The following is a 22,303-nucleotide window of genomic DNA, read 5'->3' on the forward strand; positions in this document are numbered from 1 at the left end:
TAAGACGTTAGCACTTTTTTTTACTGATAAAAAGTAATTCATGATTATAATAAATATACATAATTACATGTATAGAATGAGAAAGAAATACATATTAAAGGTTAAACGCCCGATTCTAAATTTCAAACTAGACTAAACCGTTGAAATAATCAAATCATAAAAACCGAGCCATTTGGGTTTCAAATGGATCGACTGCACGGTAGACTCAAAATACTAAGTCATCATTTATGACAAGCTAGAGGAAACTACATGGTAGATTTCTTGCTACTATATCACTGTGTTACTATGTATACAAATTGCAAAACATTGTCACCAGCATTAAAGCAAATAAGCAATTCAGCATCCATGCTCTGTTTTAGGCATTCAGGCCCATGTCACGATTAAGTAGAATGGACCTTGGAAGTTGGAAATACAAGTTTCCCATTAGATAATGGGCCTCAAGGCTCAAACCCAAAATATATTACTAATTTCGGCTGCTACACCATTAATATTTTACTATATTAAACACACACGTGACGCGAGTGCACGACTAAAATGGACTATTATAAGATCTGAAAAATGATTTGTAGTTGGTTAGAATTTAAATTAATAGAATTAAGAAAACAGCAATTGTTTGATTATTTTCTAAGTAACCATGGTGTACCAAAAGGCATATATGCCTATCAGTATCAAGATGTTGCTAGCGTCTTGCTACTTGCTAGTTAGTTAAAAAAATGATTTTGTTAGTTGTTTAAAAAAAAATTGCTCGCGAAAGGGAAACATGTGGCAATGTTAATTTTTTTTTTCAAATCCAGTTGTACAACTTACAACTTTTAGAATTAATGTAGATGGTCTTTTATGATGTCTTTAATTCGAGTACAATATAATGATATTTTAGTTTTTTTTTTTCTCAAAGGTCTAATACAATATGTCAAATTTGATGTGGCTAATACAATGATGTGTCTAACTTATCTACACGGTGTTTTTGTTCATATATGTAATGGGATTTAACTACACGTTACTTGTGCGTCTAACCCATATATAAGGAGCGGGATGCGTGTTACAAACTTGCGTATATAAATTGATGCCCACATAGCCATCACATATAGCCCCATAAAACACACATGTAAACATCCTCTTGTCTTCATTAGATTTTAAACAAAATTCTTTGTTTATGGATGTCGGTTTTGATCTCTCTCTTTAGAACACACGACTTTTGCCAATTACGACGACTTGACAATGTCTTTACCACTAGGCAAGCATTTTGCTATAAGATGGGTAGAATGTGTTTTTTTAATCTTCAAAGTGAACAATGTAGGTTGGGTTCTAAAGAGTAAAAAAATACAAATTAAGACAAAAAAAATTGTTTCAAATGATTGAAGAAACCTTAAGAATTAAACCCTATAAGGCTAAACGTAGTGGGCGAGAAAAGGGGCTATTTTGGGGCGATTTTTTGGAGGAACCCCCCCGGCGATAATTGGGCGAAAGGGGCGGGGGCGGCATATATTTGTCGCTGCGAAGTTGGAAAGAAAATAATATAATAATAATAATGCCGTTACCCAACGGCTATATATAAAAAAAATATTTAAAAACTTAATATATATATCAAACTTTATCTAACCATTTTCACCTTATCATACACAAACACAAACATAAAAATACCAATCATTTTTATTATTTTCATACTTCTTCAAACTCAATGAGTTCCCCGGATTCCACGAACTCTGCCGAGAATTTGGATCAATTAATAAACGAGAGTCGAAGAATTCATTAGATTCACCGACAAGTGGCGGAAGAGCATTTAGAGGTCACGAACGCGGTTCGGGCCGTCGTCAATAACATGGTGTCCGGCTCTGCTCCATCTACGGCACCACGTAGACGGTCATATATCCTTCGGGATCGTACGCAAGCGAACGCTCGTTTGATGAAGGACTACTTCGACGACTCACCTACATTTAACGACGCTATGTTTCGACGTCGTTTTCGGATGTCCAATCGTTTATTTTTGCGCATCGTTGGAGATATGGAGCAGGAGTATGAGTATTTTCAACAGAAACCCGATGCAAGAGGATAGTTAGGATTCTCCGTCATCCAAAAGTGTACTTCGGCTATACGCATCCTCGCATACGGCAACACGACCGATATCAATGACGAGTATTTAAAGATGGCTGAGAAAACAACGAGAGATGCGTTGGAGAATTTTTGCATCGGTAATATTTAAATTGTTTGTATTAACTATTGTTTTTAATATAAATATTGTTTAACAATTTATTTGTATAGGGATAATACAATTATACTCTCGTCGTTATCTGAGGATTCCTACTTCAAACGACCTGACTCGCATATATGATGTACACGAAAGCAAACATTCTTTTCTAGGCATGATCGGGAGTATAGATTGCATGCATTGGGAGTGGGCCAACTGTCCAACCGCATGGCGAGGTCAATACACTCGTGGTGACCATGGAGTGCCAACGGTTAGTCTTCAAGCCATTTGTTCGCACGACCTCTGGATTTGGTCAGCCTTCTTCGGCTCAGTCGGGTCCAACAACGACATAAACGTTCTCAACGCGTCACCCGTGTTAGAGTATTACATCAGCCGTAGCATACCGGTCTTACCGTTTTATGCCAACGATACCTTCTATCGTCACGGATACTATTTGGGAGATGGGATATATCCAGAGTACTCGATCATCGTCAACACGTTTCAAGACCCTATCGAAGAAAAAAGAGATTATTTTAAGAAGAAGCAAGAGTCCGCGAGAAAGGATATCGAGAGGTGTTTCGTGGTTCTAAAAACGTTGGCATTATGTGAAAAACCCTTGTCGTGTATGGACGTTGGCAAAAATGAGCGATGCCATGTATACGTGTATCATATTGCATAATATGATTTTAGAAGACGAAGGAAAAGCAATATGTCAACACTATATACCAGGAAGCGTTCCAGAACAGTTCCCTGAACCAACCCAAGACCAACGAACGTATAACATTCACCAGCTCACATCAAGTGATATACATAACCAACTGAAAGTGGATTTGGTTCAACACGTGTGGGATAATCGTCCCGTTGAGGAGGACGAAGATGAGTACGAGGACGAAGACGAGGAGGAGGACAATGACGACGACGGGGACTAAGACGAAGATGAAGACGAATAGATTAGTTTTTTTATGTATATTTATATTTTGGTGTGTTTTTTTATTATAATTTTTTTTATTATTCGTGTATTTTTTTTAGTTTACGTATTTTTTGTATTTATTTTTTAATTTTAATACATTTTTATTTAATTATTTAAATAAATTGGTTTTTATTTAATTAGTTTAGTTATAAAAAGAAAATAATAAAAAAGCACACTGTGGACCCAACTTGTAGCCCCTACACCATTACACACCAAAAACAAATTTACACTTCATGCTGACTGGGCGCCACGTTTCACAATTCGCCCCCAATTGTAGCCCCTCCACTACACATAGCCTAAACAAATCAATTATAAAGATTGCATATCATTTCTTTTTGTTTTGACATAGGTGTATTTTGGAGAAAGGGTAAAACAAACTTTACAAAAGTTATAATAATTGGAATTGCCTGATTTAGTATCACGACAACCGGAACAAGTTATTTCCACAAGTGTTACATGTTTGTTAATGTCATTTTCAAAATTTCGCACTTTTGGGGTACATTATTATCCTTTTGTGGTGTTTTGACTTTTGAGAATATTATATTATTAATAGGTATTTTGTTTGTGATCAAAATATCTAGGATTTGTAACATCTATTAGTTGCATAGATTTGCTAACAGGTTAAAATTGTAAAAGTTGGAAAATAAGAAGGGTAACTCACTGATTCACCCTTTTTCAAAAGGGTCAGGCTAAACGTACCCCCTGGTTGCACCCTTTTTCAAAAGGGTCAGGCTAAACGTACCCCCTGGTTGCACCATTTTTCAAAAGGGTCAGGCTAAACGTACCCCCTGGTTGCTTGTCATACCCTCTCTGAAAAACCAACTTTCATATTACCCCTTAAAATCATATAATTAACAAATTAGCACAAAATTAAGGATTTCAGATTATTTTTTTTACAAGTTGCGTTTTCTTTTTATGATTTCGGGTTTTAGGGTTTAGGGTTCTGGTTTAGGGTTTAGAGTTTAGGGTTTATGTTTTTGGGTTTAGGGTTTCGGGTTTCAGTTTCGGGTTTCGGGTTTCGGTTTTAGGGTTCGGGTTTAGGGTTCGGGCTTAGGGTTTAGGGTTTAGGGTTCGGGTTTAGGGTTTAGGTTTTCGGATTTAGGGTTTAGTGTTTCGGGCTTATTTTGTAAAAGATAAAGAGGTAAAATAAGGATATTATAAATATATATACTATTAAAAATCAAAAAAATATATTATAAATATTTACAATATTAATACTAAAAAAATAAATTAATAGTAATACTTGATAGTTATAATTTGATATATGTAGTGGAGATTATCAAGTGAAAAAAAAATTGTATGACTAATATGTATATAAATAATGGTAAGTGCTAATAGTAATTAATATAATAAGTTTAGGGGAGATATATTTAGTAAAAATGGTATAAGGGGGGTACGTTTTGCAGCACCCTTTTCAAAACCAATATGACTTTCAATATTAAAGAAACATTTCTTAGTAAATAAATATTAAAATCCCAAAAATACCATGTGTGTTAGTGATAGTTTTTATTTGTCGTTAAAAAAAGTGATATCATCACTCGATTAATAACCGACTAATATATTATCACGAAACAATATATACGTAATTTCATAGTTCTCTACTTAAAATTAGCATGAATATTGAATGACATATTTAACCATTACATGTGTAAAATTAGCATAACCGACTTTATATTTTACCATTACATGTGTAAATTTTATATAAAAATCATTGAACTATTTTGTTTATATACCTAAATGGACAATCAAACTAATTTGTCGATTGACATGTAAACACGAATTTATATTGGATGGTGTTATACTCGTATTAAAAAAATTAATTGTGTCTAAAAAGTATAGTAAGTCACCATGAAATGTCACGTGTCTTAAAGGAAAAGGTAAATACATAAAAAAATTGGGGCACAAATAAAACATTGTTTGAAATATTTAAAACACCATGTTGAAATAAATAAAACACTGTGTAACTAAATCAAATACCATTTTGAAATTAAATTTAAAACTTAAAACAATTCGTACTCAGTTCAACACGCTTTAAAGAAAATGTTACTTAAACTAACGAGACTAGCTCAAACTCGAGGTCGTCTCATTTTAACAATAACATACCAGAAGATATTAAAACAGATCCATAATCCATTACAAGTTACAACACATTAAAAATCCATACGACAAATTCAGTCTAACTTAAATTATCCATAATACAACCATCCATAGAAACATTTCTTAACAAGAGCTCCAGATACAATCCAACTCAGTGAGACCCGCCTTCAGTTTCTCCGTCACCGGCGTCAAATTCTCACTAGACAAATTCCCATAGCTGGACATCACTCCATCACCATGAACCGACGGCTGCGTGGGCGCTACAGACGAGTAAAAAAACGGGAGCTGAAGATTTTCCTCAAGTGCCCTCAAGCTAGGAAATGATGTGGGACCCACATTTTTCGGAATGACGTTCAAGGCAGCAGGGAAAGATGGGACGGGTAACGGTGGCTGAGGAAGGTTAAAAAGACATTGAGAGTTGAAGTTGCTGTGTGAGGCAGTGGAGAAACAGGGCACGTGCTCGTTTGAGGCCACGTTACTGTCATATGAGTAGGTATCGTGGTCAGCCGTATATGCTGATGTAGCGGAGGTGTATGACGTGTCGAGAAGCGGTGGGAGGGAAACCGATGTCGATGAGTTTACCTCTTGGTAGGAAGACATTCCGCTGGCTGCACGTTTGGTGCCTCCTGTACCCGTACCGGTACCTGTACCACCAGTGCTAGTTTTTTGAAACACTCTAGAGATCACTTGTTCATCCTGTATAAAAAAGATAAATTAATTTAAAATTAAAACAAAATAATAATAAAACCTCAAAAACAGAATTTTACAAAAAAAATGTTAAAAAAACATGATTTAAGAAAAATATTAAAATTTTCTTTTAAACCTAATTATAAATTAGGTAATCTAAGCTAATTCAAGACAAGTCAACCAATTTTTTTATAGTATGTTTAGGTGTGTTATAGGTTAAAAATCAAACCCGGTAAACTCTACCGAATTCACTTGTCACATATAGTGAACTTGTCGAGTTCGCTTACAAAAGGTAGCGAACCGTCTAAAAGAGATAGAGTTTTGCAAAAACCTAACATTTATAAGGTTTTTAGCCTATGAAACTTAACATCTAAATTTTTATTTTTATTTTAACGGCTAAACTTAATTAAAACGAAACCTTTACAGCTAGTTAAAATACTTAAAAAACAAATAAACAAACCAAAACCGACGTCCAAAAATAAACGAACGACCCCAGACCACGAACTTAAGAGTATGCAACCCAAAAAAACAAAAGTAAACCCGACTAACCCGCAACTTAAAAAAGTTCAAAAAAACATTAAAATTAACTCTGACAATAATAATAATAATAATAATAATAATAATAATATGTTGTACCTTAGAACTATTGGTAAGAAAATGGTAAGCAAATTTGCCTTCAAGGCGATATTCATGCATCACCCAATTGGTTTTTTCGCCTTTAGGAGCTCTACCTCTATAGAACACAAGGGTTTTCTTCATGCCAACCAAAGCTGAAGTCTTTGAACTATAAACCTCCCTGTCTTTACCCGTGGCTTTCCAGTAACCCGCTTTCGTCGCCCGGTTTGTCCTCAGCCCGGTCGGGTACTTTCGGTCCCGAAGACTGAAAAAGTACCACTCTTTTTCCCCCATTTTGGCCCTTTCTGTTTCACCAACATAATTAAAACCAAACATTTAATAAAAAAAATAAGGGTTATTCACTTATTCTATATTATTCTATAGCTACGCCACCCACGTCTTATTTCACACCATTAAATGGCCGTCCAAAAAAAATTTAACGACCGTTTTGACCAAAAATGTCATACTTGAAAATTATCGGTTAAAGTTTGAATATTATTGGTTAGAAGGGCCGTCTAAACAATATTCTTATTGTCAATCTGACAATGGAATTTTTGGTCAAAACCGTCGAAATTTAATGGGACTGCCATTTAAAACGGTGTAAATTTAGATGTCACGTTGTGTCTATACATGGCCCAAAAACTCAAGCTCGAATCGATATAAAAAATCGAAACAAGCCAAGTTTTTTCGAGCTCGAGCCTTGTGCATATTAAGTTCTTCATCTTTCAGACTTCTATGTATTAATTAATATTAATTTTACACTGCACAACCGAGCTCAAGCCAAGTTTTAGCTTGTTTAAGCTACTAAACGAGTTTTAAAGGTTCTCTAAAAAAGTAAAAATATATAAAAATAATTAAAACCGTGAAGAAATTAATTAATAGATAATATAAAGCATGTTTTGTTATCAAACCTAGCCCGAACCTCAAATAAAGCTTGTTTAGTTAATTATCGAGCCTGAGCTCAAACCGAGCTCAAATAATATATTAAGTTTTTTCCTCTTTTTGACTTCTATGTTTTAATATTAAACTGCCCAACCGAGCTCAAACCAAGTTTTAGCTTGTTTAAGCTACTACACGAGTTTTAAAGGTTCTCTAAAAATATATAAAAATAATTAAAACCATGAACAAATAAAGCTCATAAATAATAATAATAATAATAATAATAATATAAAACATGTTTTGTTATCAAGCAAAACCCGATCCTCAAATAAAGCTCATTTAGTTAGTTATATATTAAGTTTTTGGAAGTTTTTTCCTTATTTTGACTTCTATGTATTAATTTTATATTGCACAACCGAGTTCAAACTAGTTAAATGTTTTTTAAAATATATAAAAGTAATTAAAAACGTATATTATATTAATTAATTAATTAATTAATAATATCAACTCAAACCCAACTACCAGAGCGTTAAAAAACAACTTATGAGTCGGGCTCAAGCTCTCGTAAGTCAAAACAACTAGGCCGCAATAAAAACAAAAAAGGTAGCAAAACTTACGAGGAAGCTCCCAAGGCTCGCATTTGTTGAGATCAACATCAGCAATGGCTCGACAAGTGAAGCTTCCATCAAGAACCTTCTGAAGGAGGTAACACGAGATGAGTTCTTCATCGGTCGGGTGAAACCGAAAACCGGGTGGGAGTTGTGAGTCGGCATTGTTAATATTGTTATTGTTATTGAACTTGTGAGTGAAGAAGTCCATAGAAAGAAAGAGTGAAGATGTGTTTTGAGTGAATAATAATAATAATATTTGATGAATAGTTGAAGAGGTTAAATAAGGAGTTAAGTGTGTTGTCGTGTCTGGATGTGTGTGGGGTTTGGGGTTATTTATGCGTGCGTGCGTGAAGAAGTGTGCAGGCAGAGTTGTATTCTCATATCTTATGTCAGTTTAGAAAATGAGAGTAGGAACAGAAAGTAGTTTTCGTTTTTATCTGTAAACTCACCTTTTTGTATTCTTTTCATTTTTCTATACTTTTACTTTAATAATACATGCATACATTTTTATTTTTATTTTTATCAGCAACAATTCATAACACTAAAAAGAGAGTACAATACGAGGAGTCTACAGAAACAAACTAATAAATCCCAAACCATTAAACCAATACGCAAGATAAAGGAGACTTGACCCAATCGTTCCATGAAATCTCCTTGTATGTAGATCTGTACTTTATCCACCCAAAAACGTTTGTCTTGATTTCATCCACAATGAATTGCGTAGAGAGAGTCCCTTTGTTAAATCTCCTCCCGTTCCTTTGTTTCCAAATAAACCATAACGAAGAGGAAATAATTGAACCCAAGATGCACCTACCCACTTTTTCATCGGGCTCATTCGCCATCTCCAAAAGATACTCGAGAGAATCTAAGCCCGTTAAATCCCAGCAACACCATATAGAGATTTCCCTCCAAACCTCTTTAGCTCTCGGGCACTCCAGAAAAACGTGCGCAACCGTTTCAGCTGCTAAGTAGCACGACGCGCAGTCGGGATGGACTGACCTCAACCCTCTCGCAATTAAATTAACCGCTACTGGAATTTTGTTTTGCATCAGTCTCCAAACGAAGCAGTTGATTTTAATTGGAATCCAAGACTCCCAAGTGCAAATGGGGGAGCCATCCCCATACAAATGATCCGCTATCTTTCTTCTCAAATTTTGGACCGAAAACGTACCCGAAGAGTCCCCGAACCATCTCCAACCATCGTCTTTACCTAAATGAAAAGAATAGCATAGTATCATATCATTTAAGTCTTCTACACCAGTCAAGTTTTCAAGAGAGAGAATCCGTTTTGACCAAACCCACTTTACATCCAACAAACCAAGTCCATTTCGAACCACCCTTTCATAAACCCGACAACCTTTCTTAACCTCCAACTTATACAAATCTGGAAAGACTACTTTGAGTGGGAACCTACATAACCACTTATCAAGCCAAAATCTTGTAATGTTACCGCTACCTACTTCCCTAATGAAGAAACCATTAAGGTTCATACCCAACACCGAAAAGCTTCTATCAATTTTAGAGATTTTTTTCCATGGCCCGCAAATTGACATTTTAGCCATTTTACCATCCGGGTGTAAACGAGTTTTGTGGATAGCATTAATACAATTGACCCACAAAGATTCGTTTTCAGTTCTCCACCACCACTTAGCTAATAAAGCCAAGTTCATTAAGTCGAGACCGCCTACACCTAAGCCACCATACCTCTTTGGTTTAATAACCAAGTCCCAAGCTACCCAGTGTATTTTTCTGTTAACCCCCGAGCCTCCCCACAAGAACTTTCTTCTAATACTTTCCAACTCCTCAATATTTTCGTGGAGCTAGAAACATAGAAAGAAAGTACAACGGCAGGCTCCCTAACACCACTTTAACAAGAGTGAGCCTTCCCCTAAAAGACAAAGAACTCGCCTTCCAACCGTTTAATCTATTTTTTACCCTCTCAATTACTGGATCCCAGTGCTTTGTGAGTCCCATGTTTGCTCCAATTGGCAAACCAAGAAAAGTGATTGGAAGCGAACCCACTTGACAGTGAATGATTCTCGCCATCTGATTGAGTTCTGAATCAGTAACGTGGATGCCAAAAAGCTTACTTTTGTTGAAATTTACCTTCAGTCCAGAAGATAAATGAAAACATCTAAGCAACCGAGCCAGATTTATCGTGTCGCTCATATTCCAATCACCAACAAACATCACATCATCTGCGTACATCACATGTGAAATGACCGGGCCGTTATTTGGCAGCTGCACACCTTTGAAAAGATTCTGCATAATGGCTGATTTCATGATAGCGTTTAGGCCTTCCATCGCGATTATAAAGAGAAAGGGCGCTAGCGGGTCTCCTTGTTTAACGCCACGTTTAAAAACGAACTCTGTGGTGGCGAATGTAACACCCCGTAACCGCAGCGGAAACGTAAACGGAATGCAACAGACACCTCTGATATCAACCACATTGTTTATAAAGAAAACTGAATACATTAATATACTTCAAATTACATTATCTCATAATTCATTACCGTCTAGGTGATACACACATCATACAATACGATACATAATTCTATGTAATATAATGTATCCTAACATCCTGTACGCAAATCTTACACACATCAAGCACTTAGCACGTAAGCAATCACTTCATCTTATTCGTACCTGAACAGCATGTGAGAAAACGGGTCAACTACGAATAGTTGGTGAGTTTCACAATTTGAGTAAACCATGATAAATCAATATCAAAATATAATATTATCGATGTAATTATGCTGAGCCCACAAGTGAAACCTCTGTTAACCCAGTACTGTACCCGTTCCGGGGGCAATGTTAACCCAGAAACACTTCTAGGGACATCTGGGGACACTGTTAACCCAGTACAGTACCCATTCCGGGGGCAATGTTAACCCAGTACAGTACCCATTCCGGGGGCAATGTTAACCCAGAAACACCTCTAGGGACATCTGGGGACACTGTTAACCCAGTACAGTACCCATTCCGGGGGCAATGTTAACCCAGAAACACTTCTAGGGACATCTGGGGACACTGTTAACCCAGTACTGTACCCATTCCGTACGATTCCTGTACAATCAAATATTTATAAATACACGCAAATCCATGCGTTCAGTATGTACTTAAACATTTCAATAGTAACATGCTTCCGCCCGGGGAAAATATTTAAAAACAATTCAGAAAAAGGGGCTTGTGAAACTCACCTTAGCACATGCAAGCAGGTAACAACAGTCATTATTAGTTAACACGTCCAATCTGTAATATGATCCCTACGATCGTTACTATACAATCACTATTAATATAGCTTTAACCGTGTTAACCGGTACATCTGGAGACACTGTTAACCCAGTACTGTATCCATTCTGGGGGCAATATTAACCCAGAAACACTTCTCCAGACTCAGATTGTGATATCGTTTAGAGTTCAATAGTCAAAATTACTAATAGTTTGTTTTCCCCGTTTTGCGTGCCTAACACGGTTATCCGTTTTTACGTTTCAAAAATGAGTTTGGTCACACACGACCCGAAAATAGTGGTTGACTGATAATTTAATTAAAGTTGTGAAATTAGAGCTCGGTTTAGACGCCCCGATTGGCCGCGGGACCCGTTTCCGTCTTTAGTGCACCGGAAACTGTTAAATCGTTTAAAATTACCCAAATCATCCGAATTATTTTCGGATGATTTATTTTTACTTGTTTAACTCAGTTATATGAAAATAGTTCATTTTTCAGGGTTTTTATACACCGGTCAGCTCGTTTAGGCGAACTTTACCGGTTTACGCGTTTTAAACTTTAAAAGTTTGTTTTTGCACAAATAATTATCCGTTTAATCTCGGATCTTGAAATTTTGCACAAATCACTTTTTGACAGTGGGGAATTTTATAAAAATATTTCCAGAATAAATTTTTATATTTAAAATTTATTTATCTATTTTTAAACACCATTTAAACACTAAATATGTCGTAAATACCAAACGACCTTAGAAAAATCCCAAATTTTTCCTGGATGACCCCTGTCATCTCCATAGTCCCCTGTAATTTTTCCAGAACCAAAATTTTTTTTACATACCATTTTCACTAAAACCAAGCTAGAAAACCCTAGAACTCGTTTAACAGAAAAGCCTACTTAGACTTCTCCAACTGACCTAAAATTTTGTGTGTGACTTTTACATGTTAAAAAAAGCTTATCTGAAATTTTCCAGAATTTTTCATGATATTTAACTATTTTTCACCATTTTTAGCCAAAACCGAGCATTAAATTCACCAAATATTCATCCTTTGTCCAAAAATTACCAAAATTTTACAGAACTCATATTTTCATATATCTAACACCTCTGTAAAATTTCATGACCTAACTCTAAACCATCCACGATCTGTCCAAAAATCCATAACCGAACATAAACCGAATATACCTTTCGTTTTCCGCCACTACAAGCTACAAACTCGTCTTTCCGCCTTATCTACCACTAAATACAGAACCTACAACCAACATACCACAATACCAAGCAAGTTACACTCACGATCAAGCATCTTACACTAAAGTTTTGGTTATTGCTTTAAAAACAAAGATTTAACCGTAAAAATTCGTTTTTGGTTCGTTTAACTCCTTTCTTGGACCAAGATCCCTTGTATAACCCATATACATCACTTGATCATGCAAGAATCGGTTTTCATCTTTGAAACCTCATTTTCTTGCAAATAAACTCAAGGAACGAAGATAAACACGTAAATAACTCGACTTTTTACCTCGGTTTTCTTGCTATAAACTCGGGTTTTGGATCATAAAATGGAAGGAGTTGATGAATGTTGAGAGGTTTGATGAGAAAAAGAAAATGGAATGGGGTATAACCCCCTTGGGTCCGATCGGCCTAAAGAGAGGGGTGGGGTGGGACCCACTTCTCCATTTCTAGCCACTTGTTTGGATTCTCGAAATCTGGATATTGTTTTGGATAATCTGGTTCAGTTCGTTTTTCAGTTAAATGTTTAATTTAACTTAAAACGAGGCTAAAACGGTCGTTTTTCGGCTTAAAAATGAAATTTATATAAAACCGATTTAAAAACTTTAAAACTTAAACCATGGCATTTATTATCTTAAAACATCATATTATTAATAATTGCGCATCTTTTTCGGCTTGATCGATCGTCTCTTGCTCGGTTTGGTATTGAAGGTTTCGTTTAATGTACCGTCGTACCATTAAATCGAAACTCTTTTTATGTGCCGTACTTTACTTATCCCGAAGCATTAATGCTTCGTAAAATCACTAAATATTATAGATATCGTCTATAATTGAACCCTCGATTCGTTCGGGTTTCAATAACTATCAATCGATTAATCGCATATTCAATACGATGAATTATATATTCACGTACAATCAATACAGTGAACCATGTATTCTCGTATAATTACTATGGTAATTCATGTACTCGACATTAAATATAACGTAACTATTGTCTACCGCTTAGGGTATCCCTGGTTTCGTCGGAATCGTTACAGCGAACCATTCACTAAAACTGAAGCTTTCCCGGAAGACAAGCAAGACTTAACCCAAGATCTCCATTTATGCCCGAACCCCATTTGATCTAACACCGAATCTAGATAATCCCAATTTACCGAATCAAATGCTTTATCGAAGTCTACTTTGAATAATAAACATTTTTTCTTACAGCTCTTTATCCAAGAAGCAACTTCATTTACGATCAAATGGCCATCAAGAATGTTCCTCCCTTCAATATACGCCGTTTGTTCGGTACCAATAATTAAAGGAATCACTTTTTTAATTCTGGATGCAAGGAGCTTGGAAATTACTTTCGACATGCACCCAACTAAGTTAATAGGCCTGTAGTCTTTAATAGCTATCGGGTCTTTGATTTTCGGAACCAGAGAGATAAAAGCTGAGTTACACCCGTTTTTGAGCAAACCAAACTGTTCGAAATCTTTGACAAAAGCGAAGAAGTCATTCTCCATCACATTCCAGTAAGTCTTAATAAATTTGAAAGTGAACCCATCGGGACCCGGCGATTTGTCGTTCCCGCACGCCCACACTGCTTCTTTCAGCTCCGACAAAGAAAACGGTCTTTCAAGCCATAAACTATCCTCCTCGGACAATCTAGAATAATTATGGCTAATCAACATAGGCCTCAAGTTGCTCTGTTCATCAAATTTCGAAGCAAAGAAATTAAAAAATTCGCTTTTTACCAGATCTGGATCCGATTCCCAAGTACTATTAATCGATATACCGTTGATTGTCGACTTTTTAATATTTCCATTTATGTGGCCATGGAAGAATATGCTATTTTCATCACCCTCAACGTCCCATCGAACCTTTGCTTTTTGGCGTAGATCCAACTTCTTACGAAAATTTAGCTCACGAAGTTTGTTTTTCGATTCCACCCAAACCTGTTGATCCCTAACCGAGATACCCGAGACTTCGGCTCTCACCTCAATGTCTTCAATTAACCCCGCTAAAGTAGCTAAATCTGCCACATCAGCCATGTTCAAATTAGATTTCCATATCTTTATATTTTCTTTTAAAGTCTTCAATTTTCTCATTAAGATTAACTCCTTAGAGCCACAAGGTCTGCCACGTAACCAGGAGCATTTGACGACATCTGAAAGACCCTCACAAGACAACCAAGAGTTGAAGAATTTGAACGGAATAGGGCCATACCTCAAATCTCTAGCAGAGAACACCAGGGGACAATGATCCGATAAGTTTCTAGGCAAAGCTGTAACCGAAGCAGAAGGCCATTTACCTAGAAAGTTATTACATACTAAAATACGATCAATCTTACTTAGATGATTGCCATCATCACTCATCCAAGTAAATCTCCTACCTCCCATGCTATACTCCGATAACCCAGCTGATGCAATGAAATTATTGAACTCAACCATCACAGCCCGAAACAGGAAGTCTATCCTCCTTGACCCTCGTCTCATTGAAGTCTCCCAAGAAGACCCACCATCCAGGGTAAGAGTCTTTCAGAGTGAGAAGTTCAGACCAGAGCACTTTCCTATCATAAGAGCTCCTACACGCATAAACGTTAACTAAGTTAATCCGATCATGTATCCCAACCCACGAGCCGGAGAGAAGAATAAAGTTCCTATTCTTCACTTCTTGCAGAAGATTAAAGAAAGAAGGATCCCAGATGCCTCCCGATCTACCACATGACTCAACCGCCAATGAAGAATTTCCCCACAAACTACTAAACGGGATGTCGAGAGTATTTTCCAATTGAGACTCTTGACCACAAATCAACTGGATATTATGTTTCCTTCTTAGATCCCTAATTTATCAACGCCCCTAGCGCCCATTCCCCTGCAATTAATTCATGATAAACCACCACGAACACCATCTCCCACAATAGAAGATCTCGAAATTGAACAGGTACACCAAAAATTTTGATCCAAGCAATTCGGTGCCTTTGAACAAACGAGTCATCCCACCATCTAGCCCACGAGAACCATTTTGACCAGTTCATCAAAAAGTTGTCACCCTCTTCTTTGTTTCGAAACTGGATCAAGACATTCAACCCCCCAATATATCTTGTTCTACAGTTAAAAAGCCCGTCCATCTTCAAAAGTGAAAAAATGTTGGACAAAGTATCCACATTTTTCACTTTAGCAACTACAGACAGATTTAACCACTCTTTCGGCTTAGGGGTGATTGAATCAGGTATGAATATGACATCTTCATGCGTAACCTGATTTGAATTTGCTCCAAGTCCACTCCCATCTGAACCATCTCCTCTAGTCACCTGAACATATGATTTCCCACCTGGTTTCCACATGTTAGCTCCTCGATTAACACCCTCGGACTCAATTTCCCTAACCTGCCGGTACTCGCTCGTCTCGTAAACCCGACCTCCTCCGCGATCTCTTCTCCTATCATACTTCGACAGATTCGCCACTAGTTTTGAATTTCCAAAGCTAACTTGGTTCAGCCGCTCTTCCAAGTCAATCGGGTCTTTGACATTCAAGAATCTGGCGAAACCAAAAATCCCGCCGGAGAAGTTTCTTTTTTTTTTTTTGCCAAATACACATCAACGATCCTGCCCAAATGTTGAAGATGATTCCATATGTTTTTGCAGCTCCAGTTATCCGGAATGTTGGTGATATAAAAGTTCGAAGTTATTCTTTGCACCTTGTCGAAATCATCAACCCTCCTTACCCCTGCTTCCTTCCTCGTAGAGTTTTTCCCGTGCATCTCTGACCCTTTATATATAACTTGATATATGTATTTATGTCACTTGCGGAGTTGATAAGATAAAATAAAAGGCGCTTCAAACTTTAATCCTAATGGCGAGTTAGTGTATTTGGAAGGCTAAAAATGAGGCTATTTTTGTTAATAAGAGAGTCTCGGTTAATAGAAACAAGAAAGACATCAAACGGCTTAGTTTTCTTTGAGTGAAAAATAGAGGGAATCTTGTAGACATAAGTTGGGATAGTTGGTGCGCTTTTGCGTTTTGATTTTCTTGTTTTGGTGTTTTGTATTGGGTTTTTGTTGTGTCAAGTCTAGCCTCTTGATAGTCTAGGTTTTTTTTTCAGTAATATCAGCCGTCATAAAAAAAATGTATTTATGTCACTATAAGATAAAAAATCTACAATACTTATAATAACTTGATATAATATAGGTGTTTATGTCACTTTAAGTGATATAAAATCAACCGGCAACGGATCGAAAATTGAAATGACAAATAAACATATAGGTATGAGATACAGAAACACCACTCACAAGATCTGTTGTGAAAAGAGATTTTTTTTTAAACGGCTAAAGAATCATTTAAATGGGCTATTGACAAAATTCACCACATCAGAATACATTCGTCTTTCAATCCGGAAAAAACCATATCCGTAAAAACTTACCCGAAGGCACAACAATGGGTGAGATCAAACTCGTTCAGTTCAAGGATCCAACAGGTGAAAGTCACTTACCCGCCTAGACTCTCATCATCACTTTGGTGCCTTTGAAATTAAATGTTGGTGGGCAGGATGTAAAACTTGATGCAACACCAACTTGAATGACCCGAATGACTAATAGGAAAAGTGTAAGTGTGGTACGGAAGATCTCAATGGGCAGTTTGGTGAAGATCTAAAGTTCATGGACTAAGTTGAATAACTTTGTATCATAATTATCTTATATTTATTATTAAATAAATTAGAAGTTTTGATTGTGTTTCTTAATTTGAGTATGATTAGAATTGTGGATGTTATATAAGCCTGTCAAAATGTTAATTTTTAGTGAGTAGTAAACTCGTTCTTGTTTATTATTAATAAAAAGAGTCGCATAAACGTTTATGAAATATCGTGTTTGATGTTTTAATTCACTTGTCTAAGGTTTAACACATGAGTCGAACCTGAGTTACATGGACCACCAAATCTATTACTTATCACTCCACCAAAAGCTCATTGACATATCACCACTTGTTTCTAGTTTAGCTTTCAAAGAAGACCATACAAAATGCCAGTTTTGTGCTAGCAATGGATAATCATGCTACCCTTCAAGATTAGAGAAAACACAAATTATTTTGAAACGTAAACACACACTCATTTTTTTCATTAGAAATTGATCGATATTATTAGACGCGGTGTACATTAGGATTATTATATAGATTAGTTGAACTGGTTTATTATGGAAAAGTATAATCTTTTATTTAAAAAATTTCAACCTTAACCGCCATTTTTGAGACAAAAGTTGTTCGACCGGTTTAACTAGTCGAACCGGTAGCCCGTCTGGTTTGTTGTCTGATCCGATTATAAAAACATTAACAATCACAGCTTGAAAATGCAGTGTTATTTATAATGTCAACTAATCTATCTAATAATCCTAATGCATGCACAACATCAAGTGGCAGCACACAATTACATTACAATTAATGTAATTTTTCCAACAAGATATATATATATATATATATATATATATATATATATATATATATAATTTAGAAACCTTATTGCCACTCTACCCGAGTTTGTAGAAATGTATTAATCCTCCCATGTTACAAAATAACACACATAGAAATAAAGTTTTGATGACCTAAGACGTGACATAACAAATAGGTTCGATGTCATCAAAAACTTCTTTAGGTGTTAAATGGTTAATCCTTTTATTGATTAGAAATAACTTCTATCATCTAAATATCATCATCGACAAATTCATTTAAACAATGTGCTTTCTCATATACCCTTATTGCCTTTGTCTTGATAACAACCCCTTAATATTTGAACTCCCTTGACATTGACGATAGAATGTATAATAGGCTTGTTATGATTTTTGAAGCTATAACAAATAGGTTATTAGTTTTTACCTTATTAGCGTTAATATTTGATATGTGGTAAGTTTCACATATTTTACACTAATGATTATGCACGTTGCAACTAGTTTACTTTTGTGTCTTGCAATTTTTTACTTACAAACTTACCATCATTTAGCTGACGTTTACTTTCCTTTTTAGCATGTTTTAGGTTATATTTAGATTGAATATGACTTACATTAGCTTTATGAAGATGGACCTTAGACATTTTGTTTACTTGTTTTAGTGAAACATGTTCAATAGACAATTTACTATTTTACTATGTTTAATCGTTTAGGTCTTTAACTTCAAATAAATACAATTTAGTTTATTAACTATTTTTGCAACTTATTTTTATATTATATCCAATCAATCTTGTGCGTCCGACCAAGATCCATGGGCGTTCGTAAAGGATGAGTTAGAAAGAGGGCCTCCACTTTAGTCGAAGCCTTCCAAAATATTAGCTTAAACTACCGTGACCAGATCATTAGCGCTAATGGAATGCCACTCATTGATTGTTCAAATATGAATTGAAATTTTTTTTCAGCAAGTATTCCACCGTCTAGGCTAGGGGTGTAAACGAGTCAAACTGACTCGTGAGCTACATGAGATTAACTCGATAAAAGCATGAATTAATCCGAGCTTAGATTAGTTCAAGCCTTAACGACTGAAGAGGTAGGTCCCAGCAGAGACCAGTTGGTCCCGCAAGACTCACCTTGAATAGGGACGTCTGCGCAAAGGCCATCTGCTCCCGCAGGACCCACCATGCTCATAGGATCTTACGCGCAGTACACAAGCTGAACACGCAGGGAAAGCCTCCCAATGGTGAAGTACCCCGCCTGTTCCCGCAGTTGCGGATACAAGCCATCAGGGAAGGCTACCCGCAGACAGCAGGGCTACACGCACAAGACACTAGCTACTTCAGTAGTCACATGAAGGAATGAGCAAGGCGGGAACAATCCCGCCTAAATGAGCCAGTCTGATTCTGAAAGATCTTTTGTACCATACCTACCAAGGTATGGATAGGACAGACGATCTGACCAGAACAGCCCATGAGCCAATCACAGGGTGACAGCTCATCGACAACAGGGCGAGGAGGAGCACCCTCTAGTACTGTTTGTCACTATTAGCCGCTGCCTACTCACCAACCCTTACTGAGGAGCATGCGCGGCCTACAGTTGGTGGAATAGTGTTACTGTTGGCCGTAACCTATTCACCAACCAGCATGGCCTGCGTACAATCCACAGTAAGTGGGACGTGCATAATCTACAGTTGGTGGAATAGTGCAGCCGACTTTGTTACTGTTGGCCGTAACCTACCCACCAACCAGTATGGCCTGTGCATAGTCCACTGTTGGTTGAACAGGAATACTATTCAGCCGGCTGTACCTTCTTGGAAACCTACCTTCGGCTATAAATACTCCAATATCTTGGAATGGTAAGATCATCTGCTATCCAGTTATCTAGCAATCTCTTAATATACACTTATATTTAGAGCAATCTAGTCTGATTCTCACGCCGGAGGGTGGTCACAAGGAGGAACTCCCCCCTTCTCAGTGACGAGCTTACGGTGTTTGTTTTGCAGGTCTCCTGAAGAACAGCCTTCTCAGCTAGACCTCATCCGTGGGAAACATTACTTAACCCCCAGATTATCTATAATCTGTACCGGGTCACTTAGTGTTTCTTCATTGGCGCCATCCGTGTATAAAAGCTAGAACTACTTTAGTTTTTTCACAATTTCTGAAGAAATGGTTAACGTTACTCCGGTTCAAAGGCCAGTAACCGACCAAGAAACCCCGGTAACAACCCCAGCAACTGGGGGAACACCGGCGGTTATACAATCCTTACGAACACTACCCCGACTACCCAAGCCGGGGCAAGTGGAGTAAATATTCCATTGGGGTCTCCGATACCCAACTGGAAAAACGAACGAAGGTTCCTCGCCAAACACTAGATCAAGTGAAGGCGTGGGCCGAAGCACGGCAAAGAGAATTCCAAGCCGAATTGGACGAACGCTTGCGTTCAGTTCAACAGGCTGACGAATTCGCCAGTACTCGCCAACACCTCAATATGAGCAGTGACTGCGAGTACTCAGACGACGAGTTGGAATCCGACACCGACGCGAACCCCTCGCCATAAGGCGAAAGGGAAGCGTAAGGAAACGGACGTCCAACCAAAAAGGAATTTTGGGGAAGCCTTTAAACCAATCGTGAAAGAAACCCGCGTGACTTTTCCAAAACCTTTAGACCAACTGCTACAAATGCAGGGAAGTCTAAGTTCGCAAGGGACATTGCGGAAGCAATCGCCCCGAGAAGTGCCAAACAAATGTCCAACATTGGCACTTACGATGGTCTATCCGACCCAGACGACCATTTGAACAGGTTCATTGCGGGGGGCTACCGTCAGCAACTGGACGGAACCCACGTGGTGCTACATGTTCCAGATGACTCTGGTCGGAGCGGCCAGGGCATGGTTCGATCGTTTACGATCCACCACATATATGACTGGGCGGACTTTCAGAACAAGTTCAGCCAACATTTCAGCCAACAGAGGAAGTACACTGAAGAGCAGTGGATGATCCTTAATTGCGTGAGAGAGGAGGATGAATCTCTACTAGACTTCATCACTCGCTTCAACTCCAAAAAGCTTAGTCTCGGCACATAAGTGAAGATCTGGTTCGCGCCGCCTTCATCCAAGGCGCCGAATACCCAGAACTTATCCGCACATTGACGGGTAAGGATGGCATGCCATCAACTTGGGATGCCATCATGACGGCGCAAAGCGCTTTGCCGAGACGGAAAAGCAACTGGGAAGAGATCTTCCCCAGAGTACACACCTCTACACGCAGAGGACCAGAGAGAACAATGTCCGGATCGCCCGGCAGAACAAAAAGAGGAGGCTAGGTATTTGGCAGTCAAGGGTAAACTTTGACACCTCATCCAGCTCTCGCCCTCTTGTTGGCGGAAGGGACAACACACACCCTTCAAACCGAAAACACCGGTGGACGCCACTCACGAAGAGCGTCACGGAGATATTTGCCACGGAAAAATTGCCATGGCCTAAAGCCCCAATGATCCGGCAGAAACCTAATGCGGATCAAAGCAAATCCTGTGATTTCCACGGGACAAAGGGTCATGGTACTGAAGAGTGCACATCCTTGAAGGATATTATTGAGACATTTGTCAAGGACGGAAGGCTTGCACATCTTGTGGCATCGATCAGGAAGGGTGAAGGAATGACAACCGGTACAGAGGTAACGGACGAAAGCCCGTCGATATCAGCATCAACATGGTTCATGGCAAGGTCAGAGGAAGAAAAAGACGGGTGGCAGAACCATGCGCGTGGAAAGAAGCTGAGGTGCGCTTCCCGCGAGTGCCAGGAGGCCCCAGCAAGGGAAGGCCCCATCGTCATCAGAAGCCAGCTGGGGCACTACATCACTTCACGCACTCTTGCTGACAACGGCGATTCGTCGACAGTGATGTACAGACAGTTCTTTGATAAGCTGGATGATGAAGACAAAGAACGCTTGGAAACGGTCCTACGCTTCAATGGAAGGGTTTGACGGAAGTACAGAAACACCCCTGGGTATTCTATCTTTCCCCGTTACTCTTACTGATGGGAATCATTCACGCACAGAAGACGTGGATTTTGTCGTAATGAAAAAGCCACATCATACGTACGACATCCTATTCGGAAGAGACGGGATGGCAAGATTCAACGCCGTGGTATCTTCAGTCCATGGCATGATGGGATGGCCAACAGCTGAGGGTGTAGCAATGATCTCTGGCATTCCCCAGGTATGCATTGCATCTGTTTCATCTAAACCCAAACCAAAAAAGGCTAAACCAACCATCACTGAACCAGAAAAATGGGCCTTCAATGGCAAATACCCCGACCAGGCCGTTACCATTGGACCAACAATCGTTGATCCCACCCGCACCTTACTCAAACGCTTACTGCAGAAAAACGCTGACAT

The 22,303-nt window shown here is 38.0% G+C and overlaps 1 pseudogene; it reads right to left on the bottom strand.

Annotated features, from left to right (window-relative positions):
- Positions 1–5,338: 5,338 nt before the first annotated feature.
- On the bottom strand, positions 5,339–8,252 carry LOC143614170 (protein CUP-SHAPED COTYLEDON 2 pseudogene; annotated as a pseudogene).
- Positions 8,253–22,303: the final 14,051 nt, after the last annotated feature.

This window comes from Bidens hawaiensis, unplaced genomic scaffold (genome assembly GCF_021521415.1).
Source record: "Bidens hawaiensis isolate Kalapana, Puna unplaced genomic scaffold, B.hawaiensis_p1.1 tig00039072_1, whole genome shotgun sequence".
NCBI classification, from domain to species: Eukaryota; Viridiplantae; Streptophyta; class Magnoliopsida; order Asterales; family Asteraceae; genus Bidens; species Bidens hawaiensis.